The 21,707-nt window shown below is 44.4% G+C and overlaps 1 protein-coding gene across 12 annotated transcripts in view; it reads right to left on the bottom strand.

Moving 5' to 3' along the window:
- Positions 1 to 8,643, bottom strand: part of ADCYAP1R1 (ADCYAP receptor type I) — a 140,558-nt gene extending 131,915 nt beyond the window's left edge. For 8 of the 12 annotated variants that reach the window (XM_086866878.1, XM_086866834.1, XM_023922016.2 and 5 more), the window contains exon 1: positions 7,957 to 8,643. The gene's annotated coding sequence lies outside the window, so the exon portion shown is untranslated. Of the gene's footprint in view, positions 1 to 6,590; positions 6,954 to 7,956 lie in introns of those variants that run through there. The other 4 variants (XM_086866898.1, XM_086866910.1, XM_023922015.2 and 1 more) reach the window with 2 other exon arrangements.
- Positions 8,644 to 21,707: the final 13,064 nt, after the last annotated feature.

The following is a 21,707-nucleotide window of genomic DNA, read 5'->3' as shown; positions in this document are numbered from 1 at the left end:
GAAAAAATATTAAATCAAGAGCATGTCCAAAGGGAGACTTTCAGTTTGGAGAAACCATTTTTATTTCTGCTAAGATGTGAGACTTTTCCAGATGGATCCTGGAAAGATTAAAAAAAAAAAAAAATTTTTCTTTCAGGGAGAGTTTCATCAGAGGTTTTCCAAACTGATGCAAGTAAAGCTCCCCAGAGGACCTGGGAGAGGCTGATCTATCAGAAGAATATTAAAGCCTGTTACTTTGAAAAGTTTTGCTCTAAATAAGCCATGTTTTGCTTTAATCACCTTGGACCCACTTTTGTGTTTTCTGGAGACAAGTGAACATGCCAGAAAAATGAAAGCAGGCAAAAACCACACAAGCCTCCACCAAAGTGTGTAGCTGACATTGCTCTGCTCATTCCAAAGAGGAGAGTTTGGAGAAACTGAAACAAGCTGGTAGTAAAGCCTCAGCACTTTGGAACCTGGACAGAAAGGTCTTTTCACATTAAAAATGCAAAACTATGTGTAGATGTAACCTACATCTCGAGGAAGCTGGGCAAAGGAGTCACAAGGAAAAACTCCAGACTGGAGCTGGTGAATCACAAACACTCAAACAATCCAGAAGTTCTTTCTCACCCTAGAAGGAGAGAGAAATCTGGGCAACAAAAGCCAGGAGCTGTCAGTGGTAGCTGAATCTGGAGAAAGTCAAATGCAGTCTCAAGGTTGTCTCATGAAAAATGATTCCAGGAATGATTTGGGGCTAAATAGATACACACACAATGTAGCTTTTTTGGTGCTTTTTTTTTTTGTTGTTGTTCTTTTGTTTGTTTGTTTTGTTTTTGGTTTTGTTTTTGTTTTTTTGTGGTCCAGTACTTTAACTGTCATCCAAGACAGAAATTCAAAAAGTTATTTTCAAGCCCTGTATGAGAGTATATGAAAATCAACCAATTCTTTGTGTGCTTGATAAGAGCACAGAGGCCAAGATTTCACCAGTCTCATTCTACACCAACAGGAGAAGGGATCACAAAGCCAGGACAGGACTCAGACAGCAGATGAAACCATCTCAGTGGTATTTATGGAAGACTTTTTAGACTGAAGAGCTACAGAGCTCAGTCTATAGTAGATAAGTGTATTTATCCACATTGACTGGGCACTGGCCAGAGGCCAGAATCAGTAGCTGAAATGCTGGTGCTTGGTGCAGCAACACCCCAGGGTATTTAACCTGCCCTCAGGAAGAGGGGAAATGATGTGCTGTAGATAAACATCACACTGACAAATCCCTGATGGATGTCAGATACCCCAGGGGATCTCAAATGACACTTAACACCTCTGTTTAAGTGGCTGAATCATGTCCTAATTCTCCTTTTATTTTAGCAGGAGTTTCTGCACTCAGATACAGGCAGACACTCCAAAACCCACACCTGTCCTGAGGTGTCTTGATCTGAGAGCTGGATCCCATTTTGGGTCAGCATCATAAAAATTATCTTAGCAAAAGGGTCCTAAAAGTTCCATACAGAGAAAAGGGAATGAGTTGAATACCAGAGGTGAAAAATCTGTCAGGGATGCACTTGCTAGAGGCACCAAAAAGGCTGTGATGTGCTTTTCTTCTCCTCTGAATGAAATTCAGACTTTGGTAGCCTGTGAAGGCTCATTTCCACGACTGTCATTGCTACATGCAGCTGTGGAACAAGCAACAAGCCAGAGAACAAAAAGCTGGAGAATGCAGAGCAGCATCCAGAGGCTCGGATGATGCAGAGAAACAACTTCCACATGGCTGATGTGGGCTTTCCACTCCCTGCAGCCACCAAGAACTATTCTCTAATGAAGTTGGTTCCAGCTGTTTGCTCACTGTACGTAATCATCTCGGCTCACAAACCCATTCAGCAGCACAAAAAGCCCATCCAGGCTGTCAAAAGCCACGAAACCCGAATGAATGAGCGTGGCTTGTGCCATCCAAGGCTCCAGCAACAGCTGTGACACATTCACAGCCTTAGTCATGAAGAGCTCAAGCATCTGCGGTATTTCGGATGCTCTCTCATCTCCTCTGCATTTTAAGTTAGAGCACAAAACTCCTGGAAGGAATCCAATGATCCAACTCTCTAAAACACAGGAAATGAGTAACTTCACTAACTTTAACTTGGGTCTTTAAATAATGCACTTGTGCTGGCTTCTTTATAGAATTTGTTTCTAGGCCAAGATACAAAGTTCTGTTGTGTGTCCAAAATCTTAGATGCAAATTAAGCCCAAGCACATATTTTGGTACTTTGGCTTTTGGTACTAATTGCATCAATTTAAGAATGTGGATGCATGTAAAATGTCATTATTACAAATATTATTGTTTTAAAAGGAAATGCTTTTTACTTATGACCATGACCGTGCCATTTTATGTTTTTGCTAGAAATAAAAAGCTCTTTCTCTAAACCTACTTCAAAAATGTGACAGTAAGAGCAGAAACAGAAATGTTGTGATTTAATAAAGTCTTTCCATTCCAGGAAAAGGAATTTGGAGTTAAAGATATCTTAGCTATTTTAAACTCCCTTTCGAAATATATATAATTTATTTTTGCTGTGGAGAAATGTACCTCTTACTGCTACAACTTTAACTCCAGTCTATGTATCAATGTGTTCTGAGAGGTTCATATTTTCATTTTTTTGCATTATTTGGTTTTCAGTAAATAATTTTAAAGGCCATAGTGAAGGAGGAAGTTGTTAGTTAACTCTATTTATCAGTGGACTTTGTTAGCTTAGGACAGAGGGTGAAAACACTAAAATAAAAAAGCACTGAGCTATTGATATATGAGAAAAATCTGCCTTTTAGGTCACCTAGTTCTGAGCATAAGGGCTCCAAGATGGTCAAAATATATTTCACAAGGTGTCAGCCCTGAGCTAATGAGGTCTGGTCAGCATTCATCTCCAGCTCTGTGCCACTTCCAGCACAGCCATTCCCATCCAGGGTAGAGCAGATGAACCTGGAGCTTTGCACAGCTCCTGCCTGGCTGGGAGAACAGGCAGAGCCAGCTTGTGTGTGCCTGCAGAAAATTGTGTCGCTGTCCTAGATGTGTCCCTGTGCTGGTGTATCCACAAAATCACATCCGAGCCTCAGCTGGCAAATCCCTCTGAGTAACTGGACAAAGGGAGGAAGTGTTGATAGACCAAGGAAGCCTATCAGATCTCAAAAGTCAAGAAGTAATTAAAACAAAAAAAATAATTAGGTGGGATATTGTCTGGGACGTGTGGCATGAATTCTCCAGCAGCTGCATCTGCCCTTCATGAAATAAAGGAAAGATATGGGGTCCACCACAGCAGTCTTGGGCTTTTCATAAAACCTGGGCTTTTCATAAAACTTACCAACTATCAAAATTTGTGAGCTAGCAAAACATGGCCAGCCTTCCCCTCCAAAGAAAGATGGGAGAAAGAGGCATTTCACTTCCCAGGGATGCCTCTGAGACACCATGGAAGACTCCATCTGGCTGATTGTGGATGTGTATCTGAGTCAGCTGCTGCAAGAACCTCCTCAGGGTGATTCATCTGACCCACTCCAGGGTGGGATGAACTCTGCTCATTCCTAATACACTGCATTAGGGTGATTGGCTTGGATGTGAGAATTTAGTTTTCAGATGCATCATCCGGGCAGCCAAACACTCCTGAGTGAGAAAGGCTTCCCTCCACGTGAAATGAGCAACAGTTTTGCCAGAGGATCCTTTGGGGACAAGTTGCCTCTTGAGAATGAGTGAATTTATATATCCTCCATCCCTCAGAGATGGACCTAATGATAAATCTGCTCCCCAGAAACCAAGAACTTAATTCAGTCGCATTTCTGTTCAATATATATATATTTTTTTCCCTTAAATATCCTCACAGAATCAGATGGACAATGCACTGTCCCTTGCAGGGACAGAAAGTAGCAAAACTTGCCTGATTCTGAGCAAAAAATGAGTAAAAATAAAAAATCCAGGCTATTAACTCACCACACAGATTAAAACATCTTTTCCTGCCCTAACCCTCAGCTCCATTTAGCAAACCAACAAATCATAGATAACAGACCATAATTATCCTTCCATTTGCAGCTCCCGAGCAATCATGACCCAAGCATCTCTAATGGGGTGAAAAGCCACAGTGATTGAGGCACATTTCTTGTGGAAGTGCCTCAAACTGGATGGACAAAGCTGGAAACAGACCTAGCAGATGTTTAATGTACACTCAGTAAGGAGCTCTTAGACATCAATACTCCCAATGTGTCACAAAATAAATTATTATTATTGCTATTGCCAAAATTTTTATTAACCATATACATATTCATCCCCTTTTCTCTCAGTATCAGAGTGAATTATGAATTACATTAACAAAAAATAGAATTATTGGGTTATTTGTTGGGTAATTTGATGCTGGTTTTGGTTTGGGTTTTTTTAACAATGGCAGTAAGTACAGGTTTTTTCACCTTTAAAGACTTTTTTTTTATTTTAAACAAAAACTATGGCAGTTAAATAGATCAAAGTAGTTTCAGATCATAGCTCTCTATCAAGGAATAAAATATGACACCTGAATGAGCAGGGATGGGACCATCAGGGTGTCTCCAGGGCAGATAAATTGAAGAATTTGTATTCAAGAGTAGCCTGGAACCAGAGCAAACAAACAAGAGTCCCTGCAGCTGCGTATTGCTGCAGGACCCCTTCAGAGGAAATATTCCTCAGCACAACAGCCACATTGGCTTTAAATCCTCTGTGTGGTGGTGCTTCCACCTTTTCTTTAGGAGATGGAATGGTTTAGCTTGTCCTAAGGAGTTCAGCCCTGAAATTATGAATCCAGCTACTCTGGAGATGAGCTTGCAGGGCACACAGTCACTGAGCTGCAGTGAGTTACATAAACAAAGCTTCAACAACCCAGCAAGTTTTATTCTCATTCCTAGTTTGCCTTGTGCAGATGAAAGCCTAAGAAGACAGATAATAAATTAAGAGAGAAAAGGTGGTCAGAGGATAAAACACCAGCAAAGCAGTGAGGTGAGGGGTGGATATTCTGCCATAAAGCTTCTGAGGAAAGAAAATAAAATTAAAAATATTGTGCCTTTTTTCCCATATATTTGTGCCCACTCAATTACAATCCTAACAACGTTTCAGCAGCCACGACAGACACAGGAATTCTAGAACTTGTTAGTGCTGTGGAAAACTACCAAACACCTTTCTGTATGCAAAGCATTCCCTAGGAACTGAACAAGTTCAGCACCAAGGGAACTGGGAAAGTCTCCTCTGAGCAGCCTGTTTCAGCCGTGCCACAGCTCACCCTGACGAGACACTGTCAGCAAAGATGACTTTCAAGTTGTGGATGGCAAAACACAGAGAGCTCCTCGCTGCTGCATTTACATCCCTTTCAGCAGAGCTGTTCCACTTCTGTCCTGATGTGGAAAATTCACTCAAAAACCCTGTTGACTGCAGTGTGTGCTGAAGCACAGATGGTAAGGGATTGGCTGGATGTGACAGGAGCAGAGGAAATGGAAACAAGGAAACACAAGCCAACAGAAAAATTCCCCTCATTGACTTAAAGATTGCGGCTGCACTCCCTGGGCCAAGGAAAAGGGTGAAATAAAATTCAGCATCTCCACTGACTTCCACATCCTCAGATCAGTTCTCCTCTCCTGGGAATGCTGGCAAATAAGCAATTTCTCTGTTAAGTCAGGACTAACTGCAAGACCTGGTATTTCTGCAGATTTTTCCACCAGGCATGAGTTACAGCATGATCCTGCCCTGAGTTCACTTTTCTTAGCGCTTCTTAACTCAGATACTCCGGTTTCATTACAAGATAATCTGAGCTAATTTAGGAATTAGACTGTTTGTACTAAGTGTGCTCAGAAGGAAGGAAAGGCAAACAAAATCTGCTACATTGGAATGAATCAGCTCAGGGACACGGGGCTGAACTTAGCAAAGGCACAGGCACATATGGAACTCAACCCCAGGAAAAAACTATCTCCAGGATGCCGTCTCAGCCAGCCAAACGAGGAGAGACGTGATGAACAAAGGTCTGAATGTGCTCAGCAGTGCTGAGAAATCTCAGGTTTTCTCTCCCTGGTAGCATCCCACAGCTCCTGCCTCCGTGTTTGTGAGCCTCACAAACACCAGCAGCAGCAGCAGCAGGTCTGAGGCTGTGGCACCACCGTGCCAAGAGCAGACATCTCAAACCCACAGCGAGGACAGACCCCTCCAGTTTCCCGCAGGGACCCCCATGGATGATGGAAAGCTAAAGCTGAGGAGCAATCACAAAGCCCGTTTAAAGAGAAATAAGTGTATTTATCATACAAAAAGCCCCTTCTCGTGACCTTGAAGGCTGTGCAGTGCCCGTGGTTATCCTCCCAGCCTTTCACACGCCTTTGGTTGGAGAGAACAAAACAGCGGAAATCTTCCGCTCTGCGGTGTCCGAGATAAATGCCCAGGACAAAATGAGCTCAATTGGAGCTGTCCTGAATGACAGCAAAGCAGCAACCCTGGCCCACAGCACATGGAAACAGGTGGGAATAAAAGTGGAAGACCACAACCCACACATAAAGGGACACATCAACTTTAATCCAACTCCCCTTATTGCCCTGACCAGCATTCCTTAATTATTCACCAAATTCCAGTGTTGCCTTACCCATCCTACGGGACAGCTTCTTCCAAGCCAGCTCCAGGGTGTTTGGCATTAGCCAAAGAGAGATGGTTGTGTAACACCTTCTTTCTCTGCAGCTACACCAGGAGCACTTTCAGGAGTTTGTGCTATCATTAACCTCCAGTAATCGAACATTCCCTTGGATTAGCCATGGAAGCGCTTCCCTGCTGTACCTGACCAGTGCTGCATAGGCTGGACGGAGGAGTGAGGGGGCTTTGTACCCAAATAACAGCAAGTGCAAATCCATTTGTTGTTTTTTTGACTCCAACAGATGAAATTAAAAAAAAAAATAAAAATCCAGCAAGCTGCTTCAGTTACATATTGCTGTACCAGTCCACCACTTGCACTGTAATTAACATGCACCAGACGGATGGTAATTGATAATTCCCTGAGAAAGAATCACGTCACTTCGCTGCCTTATTCACTTTAGTTAAGATTTTTCTGCTTATTATAGCTACCTCCAGCCCTACTCCAATACATCCTTCAAGCTAAAGGCCAGATTCTGTTTACCTGCAGATCAGATGCAGAAGAAATCCACTGACTTCCAGGGAGTTCTCCCAGATCTGCTGCTGTGTAAGTGGGATGATCGTGCAGCCACAAACACCAGTGTGCCACTAATCAAATCTCTCTTTTATTCCCGTGCATTTTCCAGTTCTGCACAGCAAGCTGCATTATTGCATTCTCCTTCTCTCCCTGGCTGTAAACTCCTCAGATTCCAGCACATACCTGAGCGCTTCGCATCCTAAATTGAGAGCACAGCGGACAGGAGCCTGTCCTGAGTGCCATCCCCGAGCAGAGATGTGCTCTGCATGAGGACTCTGTTATCACAGCCAGCTGCTCAAACACTGATAAGAAGTGCCCAGGGGCACGCTAGCAGAGGTCAAAGGCACACGAACCGCAGTTTCTCCCTACTAGCCCTCAGTAAAATCAAGCAGGTCCTGCTGCACTGCTCGAAGGGTGAATCAGAGTTTCTGCGGCAGGTGAGGATGCAGAGCTGCATGGGGAACGCCGACAGCAGCGGCGGGGCTGTTAGCAATCAGCTTTTATTTACCAGCCATATTGTGTTAAAACCAGACGTGATTCCCATACCGAGCGCCTCAACCTGTCACCGCCAGCAAAGGGAGATTGATTTGTTTGCAAAGAACCGAATCTAGCTGGAGGACGCATCCTCCGAGGCTGCCGAGGGCAGGAAGCCCGCATGCAATTCCCGCTCCGAGGCGATGCCAGCAGCCGCTGGATAAATCAGTGTCACTCGCACACAGGCTCCTCACCGCAGCGCCGCGGGGCCATCCCCGGGCTCGGGGCATGGGGCTGCCCCGGGAGGAGCTGGGGAGGCCGGGGAAGGACTCACCATTGCAGCAGGGCTCCGTCCCGGCGCTGGCGATGCCGCATCCCCATCGGGGGGACAGTGGCCGCGGGGAGCGCTCCAGCCCCGCTGGCTCCCCCCGGCCGCAGGAGGGGTCGGCGCCTCCCAAGGGAATCCAAATTCCTCCTCCCTCGCCTGCCGGTCATGTCCAGGCTGCCTTTGCTCAGGGGATGGGCCAGCTCCTGGCCGTGAAGGAATTTGCCATCGCTAAATCAAAAAAAAAAAACCAAAAAAAAACCCAAACCAAAACCAAACAAACAAACAAAAAAAAATTAAACCCCCCCAAAAAAACAAAGCAAAAAACCCAAACAAAAAAAAAAAAAAATAAAAGCAAGAAGGGAGGTGGGATATTTTAAAACTTTTTTCTTTTTTTTCCTCTTTTTTTCCCCTCTATATTTTTTGTTTTCTTTTTTTTTAGTGGGGGCTCAGGGCGGGGGATGAGAGGGGTGCTCAGGCTGCCTGAGATGCTGTGCCGGGCTGAGATGCTCCGGTGCCGGGCTGAGATGCTCCGGTGCCGGGCTGAGATGCTCCGGTGCTCTCGCCCCTGCCCCTGTGCCTGTGTGTGATTCTCATACCCAGACAATGCTCTGCAAAGAGAGCTGGTCCTGCGGAGAAATGCAAACACCTCCTCCCCCGAGTGCCTGAGCAAAGGGAAAGCGATACGGAACCAATAGCTTCTCCTTGGCTGCTCTCATTAATATGGAGGAGAAAAAGAAACCAATGAGGAGGAGCGGGAGGAGGGATTTATTCAAATCAAATTTACTGAATCGAACACCCTTTCCCCTTTTTTTTTTTTTCTCTCCTTTTCCCACGTACCCCAAATCAGCCTTTTCCCTGTCATTTTAGCCCCATTTGCAGTCCCAGATTTTTTTTTTTTTATTTCTTATTTCATTGCTGTGGCAGGGTCAGCAGCACACGGTGATGGGAGGGAGGATGGCATCGCCGCTGGGAGGAGAGGGGGCTGTGCGAGGGAGGATGAAAGGAGCCAATTTCTCCCGGACCTGCAGAGTTGATTGCAAAGAGAAGCGATAAAGTAGCTGGAGTTGTCAGGGAGGGGAACTGAGGGGGAGCAGAGCAGGAATTTCAGCTGGGAACACCATTTTGCAGATGGTGTGTGCAGATGGGCAGGTGGCCTGTGTCCAGGCTGAGCTCCCAGAGCTCGGAGAGAGGATTCCATCCTCTCCCACAGCAGATGCACACCCCGGGAAGGAGGTGGCTGCACAGGAACAGCAGCATCTGCACTGTCCTGCAGTGCCACAGAGCCAGCCAGCCACGGCATCCCTGCAACAACAAGGTACTTGTTGCTGGAAAATTACTGGAGGGGAGCTGTAGGGAGGGCTGGAGAGAGGGGAAGGGATGTCCAGCTGGTTCTGTGTCCAGTGCCTGCAGAAGGGCAGGGTGGCACATGTGCCCTGCACAAGAGCATCCAGCTCCCTGCTGCACAGGGCCGGAGGGAAGGCTCTCCAGACATGGGGAATGACACCTAAAATGATCCTGAGCATCGACAGCAGGCCCAGAGGAGTCCTCTGCCAGGATATCCCACAGAGACACTCAGCCCCATGATGATTTTGCTGCTTTCAGGACTCACAGATCCTTGTAAAGAATCTGAGGTGTTGAATGCCCATATCCTCACCCAAATTCTGTGAGATGTGCTGGGAGAGCAGCTGCCTGCTAATGAGGTTCTTCTAATTACCCTGAAATTCCATGATCCTGTATGCCTACTGCTGCTCTTCCTGCTGTGAAGGCCCTTTCCTCTGCTAATCTTTTTATAGGATCACAGACTCATCAAAATTGGAAAAGACCTCAAGATCATTGATCCCAACCTCTGACATCCCCTTGTCAACTAAACAGAGCACTGAGTGCCACATCCAGTCATTCCTTGGACACCTCCAGGGAAGGAGTCCACCACTTCTCTGGGCAGCACATTCCAATGTTTGACCATCTTTTCAGTGAAGAAATTCTTCCTGGTGTCCAACCTGAGCCTCCCCTGGCACAGCTTGAGGCCTTTTCCTCCTCTCCAGGGACTTGTCAGGCAGAAGAGACCAACCTGGCTACAACCTGCTTTCAGGGAGCTGTAGAGACTGATAAGGTCTCTCCCAAGACTCCTTTTCTCCAGGTTTTTACCCCTTCCCCTTCATTTTCTGCATCAATCATCCTCTATTTCAAATTAATTTCAAATCCTCCTTGCCTTCATCCTATTTCCTTCAAACAAAGGAGAAAAAAAAAAAAGGCAATTTTGTCATAAAATCAACCAAACCCATGACCTGTCCAGCATGAAAAGCCCTGTCCCAGTTACTGCACTGTCCCTGTGGCTCTGAACCCACGTGCAGGAGCCTGGGGGGCACAGCCCCACAGCAGCAGCAGCAGAAGCCCTGCTGCCCCTGGCACAGTCACAGCCCCACAGCACAGATGCCTCCTCTGGAGAAAACCTTGTACAGACACGCTGGGATTGCTCTCAGCCCTGGGTTTGTTCCAGCACCATGGAGCCGAATAAAGAATCGACGAGAACTTTCAGAGCTTTTCTTTGTGGATTTTCCTGCGGGTCTTCTCAAGTCACAGCTCACAAAGAAAATAAATTAAAGATTATAGAATAATAGAATGATTTATGTTGGAAGGGATCTTAGAGATCATCCTGTTCCAACCCCCTGCCAAGGGCAGGGACACCTTCCACTATCCCAGGCTGCTCCAAGCCCTGTCCAACCTGGCCTTGGACATTTCCAGGGATCCAGGGGCAGCCACAGCTTCTCTGGGCACCCTCCTCACACCCATAGTATATTTTTTTCCCCCAATATTCCCTTTAACCCTGCCTTCTTTCAGTTTAAAGCCATTCCCTTTGTTCTGTTCAACTCCATGTTGTTTTCCAAGGTCCTTCCAGCTCTCCTGGAGCCCCTTTAGGCCCTGGAAGGGGCTCTGAGATCTCCCTGGAGCCTTCTCCTCTCCAGGTGAGCACCCCCAGCTCTCCCAGCCTGGCTCCAGAGCAGAGAGGCTCCAGCCCTTTGATCTGGGGCCTCCCCTGGGCTCTCTCCAACAGGTCCATGTCCTCCTTAAGTTGGAGATCCCAGAGCTGGAGCCAGCACTGCAGGTGGGGATTCACCAGAGCAGAGTGGAGGGACAGGATCACCTCTCTCCACCTGCTGCCCACTTCTTTTGATGCAGCCAGGGCACGATTGACTTTCTGGGCTGGGAGTGCTCGGTGCTGGGTCCTGTCCAGCCTCCCACAGCCAGCTCCCCTGAGTCTTCTCAGGGCTGCTTTCAATCCATTCCCTGCCCAGCCTGGTTTTATGCTTGGGATTGCCCCGACCCGGGTGCAGCACCCATGGATTGCCCTGCATGAGGTTTGCACAGCCACACCTCTCCAGCCTGTCCAGGCCCCTTTGGATCCATCCCTTCCCTCCTACATGTCCACCACAGCACCAGCTCAGTGTCACTGGCCAAATTTCTGAGGATGCACTCGATAATGAAGGCATGAGATGATGTAGGACAAAAAAAAAAAAATGCAGAAAAATGTTTGTTCTTCCCACAAAAAGGCATCTATGTTACTCTGCAGACTTAAAGAACCTCATTCCCAGCTCCAAAAAGCCCACAAGAAAACAAAAACAAAACCCTATCTGTGTTCTCTCAAAACTTCCAGAATTTATGGCAGCCTCACCTCAAAAGCCCCGCAGTGAGATGCTGCCTTAGCTTGCTAAGCATGGAAGAAGACTCCCAGGTGTTCAATTATTATGTGCTGATCCAACATCTGCTCCCTATCTTTCCCAGGAGAAGGGCAGTGGGCCAAGAGAATCATCTAGTGGCCCATATCCAGCAGCAGTTGGACTGCCTTAGATGATCTCAGCTGATTTCAGTATCAGGTTTCCTACTGAAGTAGTGAGGAAAGGCCATCCAAGAACTTTGTTCCCCAAAGAAGTCCATTTTTATGAGTAGAAAACCAATTAAGCCACTCCCAGGAAAATGGTTTTTTATTGTTATCCTCCTGAGCAGTCTATTTAATAGATCTTTATTATTTAAGTGGGTGTGAAGCACAATAACCCTTCTTGGCTGGTGTGAGGGACTGAGGGGGGCAGGAGGAGGCTTCCTGAGGGCAAAGTGTGAGCTCCTACTGATGATCTCGACATCCATGAATCCATGAATCCATGAATCCATGAATCCATGAATCCATGAATCCATCCATCCATCCATCCATCCATCCATCCATCCATCATCCATCCATCATCCATCCATCCATCCATCCATCCATCCATCCATCATCCATCCATCCATCCATCCATCCATCATCCATCCATCCATCCATCCATCATCCATCCATCCATCCATCCATCCATCCATCATCCATCCATCCATCCATCCATCCATCATCCATCCATCCATCCATCCATCCATCATCCATCCATCCATCCATCCGTCCATCCATCATCCATCCATCCATCCATCCATCCATCCATCCTCTCTACAGGTAAGCTGGTTTCAGGAATATTTGCTGAGTCTGGCTTCTTTTTTATTAGAAGGTCCTTGCTCTTTTATTTTGACAGTGAGGTGTCATTTATTTAACTGGACAATGGGGTCTGAGCTGGCCAAGCACCTCCCCTTTTGTATTAAGGTCAGGTGTTGTCAGTGCAGCCACTGCAATGTGAGGCACAATCCACCCCAGCCCAAGGAGACACTGAAAGCAGCTCCAAGGAGCTGTGCCCTAGAAGTGCCTTTTTGTCTCCACTCTAGACCTCGAAGGGTTAATGAGATGAATCCCTCTTTCACTATCAGCTTTGACAAGCCTGGAATGTTGAGGCTCGCCCACGTGGCTTTTTCTGCTCTGCTGGACAAGAACTGCCCCCAGACAGAGCCACAGGCTCCCACCCACACTAAGATCCCTCCTGCCAGGCCTGGCTGGCCTGCAGATCCTCTGCTGTGATGGTCAAGCTGTGCTGGGCATCCAAAGCAGAGCCAGAGGAAAATAAAATTCTCTTGTGCGCTGTGAGATTGAAAAGCACCTCGTGACAGGTGGGGCCCTTTGGTCTCCATATTCCTCAGTCACTTCCCACCAAACAGAAGATTCCCAGGAGTCAGAAAGAGACGTTTCCTGGTTCCTGAGGACAAGATCTGGTGGGAGTGCTATGCAGACAGTGCAGTCACTTGTTCCCTGTTTAGCCATATAAACGACCTGCACTGTTCTAAGACACTTCTGCTCCTAGAACTGTGTCCACAGCCAGGGGGATGCAGCATCCTAAATCCCTCACCTGTTGTGGTCCTCTGGGACGTTCCTGGTGGGTGGACAAAGGTCTGCACCACTGTGTTAAAAGGCAGTGACTCAAACCCTGAACCTGAAGAGCAGCAGGTACCCTGTTGTGTGACTAGTTTTATCTTTTAGCAAATATAGAGTGGCTTAGCCCGCAGAGCTGTGCACCTCAGGATGCTGGAAGGTGTCAGAGCAGCCACCAGTGAGAGCTGAGTGCTGGAAATTCCAGCCCAGATGAATGGATGGGAAGCTCTTGAACTCAGTACCCTCAAAGGGAATTTATCTGAAACAAACTCATTGATTCCTGTATCCAATCAAGCATCTCCTGCAGCTCCTCTAGGATTGTTTTAGATCCACAAAATTTGCTAAAAGAGTGAATAGTTCAGGGGGCAAGGCTCCAGTATCCCACTGCTCCTGAAGTTAAGAGTACACTCACCAATAAATTCAGAATCCTTTTTCCTACCTCCTCTTTCTGGACCTCCAGCTTGGAATGAAGACAGAATTTGCTCTTTCCTCTTCTCAGGTAAATAAGCTACAGATGCCCTTTGACAGCTCCTCGTGATTCAAGATCAGCTGTTTAAAGAAATTACATTGTGTGAATCATCCTTCCAATGGGAGTTACATCCCCACTGAAGGGAGTCAGAAGAAGGGAATGTGTGTGAGCTCCTCTGAGAGAGTCAAACAGGGATGAAAAAGACACACCAGAACATCATCATCATGGGAACTCTACCTGTGGAATTATTCTGGATTAGGAGCCTTCAATGTTCAGTGGAGACTACTGAGACAGAAAATGATGTGAACATATAGAAATGGTGTTGAGAAGGTAAATAAGGAAAAAGGCATCCACTGTCCTTCCCAATGCAAGGATGGAAAGATGCCAAAAAAGAAAAAAAAAAATCCAGGGAGGCCTGGTTCAAAACAACAACAAAGTCTTAAACTGAAAATGTGACATGACCTGACAGATGCTATAAGTGTCCAAGGATTCAAAGCTACTCCATGGAGGGAAAGTCCATAAAGGCAATTAAATATCATGAGACCACTTCTGTCTCAGAAAGCTTCTGAAGTATTGTTCAGTAGATGCTGGGAGATAATTTGTTAATACTTCCCCCCTGCTAATATTCTCTGTGGGACCTTGCAAGACTTGCTGATTTCTGGTCTAACAGTGCAGACATTCTTACATTTTCTGTTGTCACACCTGGTCACCCCCCAGCACCCCCAGGTCCTTCTCCACAGGGCTGCTCCCAATCCATTCTCCTGTTGCCTCAAACATATGCGGGACCTTCCTTGCACTTGGCCTTGCTGGACCCCATGAGGTTCACGTGGGTCACTTCTGAAGTTTGTCCAGGTCCCTCTGGATGGCCCCATCCTTCAGGAGTGTCACTGCAGCCTCAGCTTGGTACCAGCTGCAAATTAGCTGGGGCTGTGCTCAATGCCACTGCCTGTGCCATTAATGACGATTTTCATCAGTGCTGACCCCAATCCCCAGCCCCAGGGGACACCACGGATGTCCATTAGGATACTGAGCCTCTGACCACACCCCTCTGGATGTGACCAATTCCTTACCCACTCTTCAACTCTGCCTCTTTCTCATTTACAGAGAAGGATGTTGGGGGGAAGATGTGCCAAAGGCTTTACAGAATTGCAGATAAATGACATCTGCAGCCCTCTCCTTGTCCACTGATGGAATCACCCCATCAAGGAGGGACACAGGGCTGCTCAGGCAGGATGTACTTCTGGAAAAGCTGCCCTGAATCACTTCCCTGTTCTCCAGAAGCCTCAGGACAACTTCTAGGAGGCCCTTCCTTGATTTTCCCAGGCACAGAGGTGAGGTTGACAGGTCAGAAGTTCCCAGGGTTCTTCTTTCTACTTTTTTAAAAAATGCTTGCAAGTTTCCCCTTTCCCCATCACCGAGGACTTCACCTGACTGCCACAAAAAAATGTAATTTACAGAAATATATTTTATTAATATACCTTTAAATATGTGTTATGTAAATTATTATATAAATTTCTATTTTGATCTGAGCCAAAAGCTGCCGCGTTCTTGCAGTTCCGCTTATAACTCCTCTATTGCTGTGTGGCCAAGATTCATCCTACCACACTTTAGACATTTAGATGGATGAATATTCTAGAGATTTTTGTGTTCTGTGTCCTCTGCTTCTGAGGACTGAGCCCTCCTGTGACCATCAGGGGACTTCAGAAACATCTGGGAGTTTCACTCCTTCCGAAACCTGGATAAAAATGGAATTGGGAGACCAACAGTGTTTACATTGTGTTACCATACTTGGCACTCACTGAAGGAATTGTATGTTATTATCTGACAGCACCTCTTTATCAGGAGGAAAAGACATGCAGAGTCTCAAAGAGCACAAAAAGGTTCTTTATGTGTGACAGAAAACGAAGCTGACGATGAGAACTTCCAGTTCCACGGGAGTGTGGAAGGAGTCTGCTGTTCAAACTGCACTTTAAACCCAGGCTGGGGCTCTGGATCTTGTCATGACGAGCCTGTGAACCTCCTGCTGTCACATCATCCAAGTTTCACATGGAAGACACCAGCTACTCCCAGAGCTGAGGTGAGAGCCAGCCCACTGATTTCTCTTCAGCTTCCTTGTTCCTGGAAGTCCAATTCTCCAACGTTTGCATCCAAGAACAAACAATCACCGCCAAGTGAAGTTTTCTGCCTTCTCGAGTTCATGGAATCATTAAGGTTGGAAAAGACCTTCAAAATCACCAGTCATGAATACCAGTTCAACACCAAGTTCTCCACTAGGCCGTGTCCTCCATTGCCAATAAATATGATTTGTGAACAATTCCAGGAATGATGGTTCTACCACTTTCCTGGGCAGTCTGTAGGAGCACAGAGGAGAAGATGGATTGGGTGCTGGCAGCACTGGCCAGGGATGGAGAGCAGCAGCAAAGTGCTGAGAAGCTCTAAGGGACAAGCTCTGAGCTGTCACTTATGTCCCCCTAAGGGTCAACAGGAGGTTTGGAAGAGAAAATTGAAATTTCCAGTGAAATATTGTTATCCTTCTTTTTCTTGTCCTGGTTTGTTTGCTGGGGGCTGGTGGTTGCAGGAGGAGTGGTGAAATACAATGAAGGGCTTGTCCTTAAGTAGCACCACAAGTCAGTGATTTGGTCAGGGATATTTCTAAATTCTCAAGCTGATACTTAATTTAAAAAGCCTCACATTTAACAACATATTTTTCTATTTCTCAGAACAGATTTTCAAAACCCTTTTTCACTCTAAAAGTGTTACTGCATAGATTTATTTCTCGACCAAAGTTTTTGACACTCTGTAGAAAGAATTGGAAAAAACAGCCTTAAAATAATAAGGAATATAAATCTGTTCCTTCTCTGATAATCCAAATATCAATGAGTGGTCAGAAGGATTGACTCTGAATTCCCACCTACAACCATAAAGAAGCTCAATATGCACAAAGCTTTTGTGTTTAATAAGAATTTGTGACTGTTTCTAAAGAAAAGAAACCATAAATAAATACAGACCTAAGCAGTTATTAGCACTTATTAGTTCTTAGAATGATGAATATTGATTGTCGTGAGATATGGTTATTGATTGTAGTGAAATAAGGAGCTTAAACTGGAAATATTTGAAGAGATAAATGCTCACTGAAGGCTGAAAGTTGTCTCTGGTTCCTGCTCATGCTAATGAGCATGGAAAAAACCTTCCACCAAGCATTCAGACATTCCTGTAAATTTATCTGAATGTGACTGAATGTAACTGATGAGCAGAAGTCTCCTTTCAGGTGCATTAATCTATCCAAAGAGTGTGGATGCCTCTCAGAATCTATTAAATCTTCCTTTAAAAGCCACCCAATAAAATACTCACTTTAAGACCTTGAAGATGATTGAAGGGGAGTCCACCTGAGAAATTTTGTGTTGCAGATTGATCTCTGAGGGTTTGTGGCCTAAGTCCTGGCTGAGAATATTTCTTTTTAATGAAAGCCTAATAAAGACTGTAATGAAGCAGATTTGAGGAAGAGGGTTCTGATCTCTCCAGCTCCCACCTCCAACTGACTCCACACACCTTCCCTCATCTTCCAGCCACCTTTTTCAGCAGCTGGAAGATGCAAAATAATGGAAGTCTTCCTTAGGAAGTTCCTCCTAAAATTACTAATGACCAACTCATGGTTAAATTCAAAGGTTGCACCCCCCATCTGAACTCTCTTGATTTATAAACTGCTTTTCCACCTGGGACAGTTCTGCCTTCCTTTATGTGCAGGCACAGACAGATTTCTCCCCTTAACCCTGCAGTCAAGTTTTAATTTCTCTCACTGGATGTCTTGAGTTCATTCCTTGCTGTGCTCCTGGCGAGGTGAGGATTATCCAGGAGCGCTCAAGGTTTTGATTCTCAAAACATCTTCAGTCTTGCATGAAATACTTTGGAGGGAGGCTCTCCACTGCTGGAGGAGGACAACTGCAAAAATATCCAGCTATAGAAGATCAAAAAAAACCTCTTTTCCTTCAAATGGAAGCAAATAATCCTCTAGAGAGGGTGGCAGAAGCTCTGGGATCGGCCAGAGCATCAAGTCTGCCTTAGCCAAGTCATCATGGAGAGGTTTTAATGGAAGGAGCTCATGGCTACATTTATAAATGCAATTAATGGAGTTTTCTCTTGAGGAACTGATGCCTCTGCTGTTTTACCTGCTGCAATTCTTTGTGTGAAATGAGGGAATTTTCTTTAATCTAGAGAGAAAAATTTCTTTGTTTCATATTTGTCTCAGAAGTTCATTTCTTCATTTCAGAAATCAATTTCTTGCTCCTTTTATTACATATATTTTTTTCTTAATACACTGTCTTGAGTCCTGAGTGCTGCACATATATAGAATTTATATGTGAAATAACAACTTCCAAGATAAGTCAGGGTTTGAAAATGCAATTTCAGCCATGACAAAATATCTCCTACTTGTGCTTACACAAAGGGAGTAGCTGTGTCTGTGGCTGGTGGTAGTTTATCATCATTTAGTAAGCCAGACTGCAAAATAAGGAATATGTTTTGTCACTGGAGTGTAACTGCTAATTGCATTCAGATATGTTATTTTTTTCCCTGCTTTTTCCCTATATGTTTTATTTTCTGTGCAAATCTTCCCCTGCACTTGGCTGAAAGCCATTTTTCTTTAAATGGAATATGACAAAGCTAAAAATCCTTTTCCTTCTTGAGTAGAAATCTCTTCTGCTGTTCCTCTGGTACACAAAACCCTTTGCATTTTAGTGTACATTGATATAAAATCTGATCTCCTACAGGAGACTGTGGCCTCCCTTCCCTTTTCTGAGCCTGAAAATCACAGAATCACAGAAGGTTTGGGGTTGGAAAGGACCTCAAAGCTCATCCAGTTCCTGCCATGGGCAGGGACACCTCCCACTATCCCAGGCTGCTCCAAGCCCCATCCAACCTGGCCTTGGACACTTCCAGGAGCAGCCACAAAATTCTGTGCAAACAACCAAAGGCAGGTTCATCCAAAAATTCTTTCTTCATCTTCTCTAACACGAACCTAATGAGAACAATAAATTAGATAAAATATTCACAACAGGAAAACACTTTCTCCCCTGTCTCTGACAAACATAGAAGAGAAAAGCAAAAGCCAAAGTTAGGAAGCAGAGGCCAAGTAAATACATTTCAGAAAAAAAATATCAGAAGGAGAAGAAGGAGAAGGAGAAGGAGAAGGAGAAGGAGAAGGAGAAGGAGAAGGAGAAGGAGAAGGAGAAGGAGAAGGAGAAGGAGAAGGAGAAGGAGAAGGAGAAGGAGAAGGAGAAGGAGAAGGAGAAGGAGAAGGAGAAGGAGAAGGAGAAGGAGAAGGAGGAGAAGAAGAAGAGGAAGAAGAAGAAAAAGAAATAATAATAATAATAATAATAATAATAATAATAATAATAGTAATAATAATCTTAAGGAAGTAGGAAAAGTAACCACTGCAATAAAGTACCAGAGAAAGTGGAAGGTTTGTAGTATCTAAGGGATTCATCTAATCAAAGGTTGGATATATCTGCAGTGGAGGTGACTGTAGCTGAGCTTGTTTCCTTTCCTAGTCGCAGAAATCTTCTTTATAGTCACCAGACACCAGAACATGAATCACATCAACCTAAGGCAGGCATGCAAAATGAACAAGAAAAATCATATCCTAAAAGTGCAGTTATCTCCACTGGTTTTAAAGGAACCTGTGTTTTCAGCGTCTAAATTTGGGTGAGATGAATCCCACTCTGGATGTCTCCAAGAAAAGTCCATTTGCCACTTAAAGGAGATGCTTTATCCAAAAATAAATCACCGATTTCCATAAATGAATAAATTGTATTGTTCTCTGATGCCAGATGAATATGAATGTGTGGAACTTAACCCTGAGAAAGGGAAATACTTCATAAGACAATTTTCAGTGATGGAACACATTTCCATAAAAAATGACAGAGAGCAAGAATACAGTTTAAAACCAAAGGAATTGGAAAATTTAAAAAAAAAAAAAAGTCAAGATTATCCAGAGAAAACATTAATAATATTGAAATAAATTTGGTAGGGTATGTTACAACTTGACAGCTTTAATCAGTCTGCAATTGCTAAAGGTCAAGGCAAAAATAACAAAATATATTACCCTAGACATGAGATTCTTACATTCTCATCTAATTTACCTTTTCTGGGCAAAGGGAAGATGGGATTAGACAAGAAAAGGATCTGATGAATATGGGATATTCCTATAGTCTCAAAATATTCTTAATAATATATTATATTCTCAAAATATGAAAAGGAAAATCCATTCATCTTATTTTTTGATGTTATTAGTAATATTCAAGCCGGCAAATAAGAAAAATCTCCACTCTCTTTTCTTTTTTGGATCTGGATTTCTACTCTATTGTGAAATTTATCACTTCACTTTTTGAGTTTTTTGTGGTTTTTTTTAAACAGGTGGTGGATAACTGATTTTGGCAGTTCTTCAGCAGGAACAAGCATCATTATTACAGTTAGACAGGGTTACAGAAAAACCTGTTCCAGAGAGCAAAACAGAGAGCGAGTTAATTACAAAAATCAAAGTCATGCAGAACAAAAGGCCTCGCATTTCACGTGGCAGAAAGACAAGGTGCAATGTCACTTCAGGGAAAAGCTCCCCCAATAAACGATTCTTTAGCACTTTCTTTTATCTTGGAACTGTCTCACTTCCATTTCTATTAATCATTTATACTTGCTTTACATAGCCTTACAATAAACTGTGAATAAATTCCACGGGTTTAATATAACTCCTTTTGTATTTTTGTCACAGCAAGACTGTCTCAGAATTCACTGTAACTCTGCACATATTTTACATTTGAAATTAATAGTTCCTCACACGTTGCTTATTTTAAATACCATCTTTGTTTCTGCTCTCCGTTCAATCAAAGCATTGTCTGATTTTAAAATGCTGACACAACAGAAGGTGGATATAACACATCCTCATCCTAAAAATTGGTGGTTTATGAGTTTTTTGGGTTTTTTTTCCCTGCGCTAAAAAGATTAGCAAGAATCAGATCCGCCTATGCCCAAGACAAATACATTTTGTCTTTTTATTTTATCCCATCAACATACCACAAATTCACTTAATGCCTGCCTTAAAACCTAATTCCTCTCTTACTCAGTTTAGTCTAAACCCTTGTACAAAGGTTGCAGCATCCTTTCTCAGGTCAGCTCTGGTCTTTGCACTTCAACTGCATCTGTTTGCATTTCTCTTTTTCATTCCTCTGGCTTCTCTCCACCTGTGCTGCTGCTTTAAAGATGCTGTTTTTGTCATTTAATCTGTTTTTTTTACACAGGCAGATAGTGGTAAGAGTGGAACGACTTTAAACTGAAAGAGGGCAAGGTTAGATGGGATATTAGGAATGAATTCTTCCTGTCACGGTGGGCAGGCCCTGGCACAGGGTGCCCAGAGCAGCTGTGGCTGCCCCTGCATCCCTGGAAGTGTCCAAGGCCAGGTTGGACAGGGCTTGGAGCAGCCTGGGATAGTGGAAGGTGTCCCTGCCATGGCAGGGGTGGCACTGGATGAGCTTTAAGGTTCCTTCCAAGCCAAACCATGCCATAGTAACTGAGTGTCACAACCTTCAGGAGCAAACTTACTCCATCCTTACAAGTGGTGAATGAAAGGTTTAGAAACATTGGCAAAGATACAAGTCTGGGATTCAACCCATTTTCTCCTAGAGAAGAGATTCCTAAAATAGCTCATCTCTGCTGAAAGTAAAAATATGAGTTTATTCCACTAAGTGAAGATGTCTGCAGTATAAATGTTTACATTTATAAATGTGGAAGGACTATCACTACAGCCTCCTCTTCCATATGTACATCTACCCAGTGCAAATAAGGTCAATAATTCCTGTAATAATACACATTGCTCATGCTGATTTTAAGTGCTTTTACAGCCAAAGATAAAGTACATCCCTCAGATGTCTCCCATGACATCCTTGGCTTTCCACCAAGTACGTGCAGAATTAATACCGTTAGATCTGCAGGCAGCAGGAATTTATATATTGCAAAATGGTTATA

The sequence above is a fragment of the Cyanistes caeruleus genome, chromosome 1 (genome assembly GCF_971803275.1).
Source record: "Cyanistes caeruleus chromosome 1, bCyaCae1.hap1.1, whole genome shotgun sequence".
Lineage (NCBI taxonomy): Eukaryota > Metazoa > Chordata > Aves > Passeriformes > Paridae > Cyanistes > Cyanistes caeruleus.
This window is presented reverse-complemented; position numbering and strand designations above follow the sequence as displayed.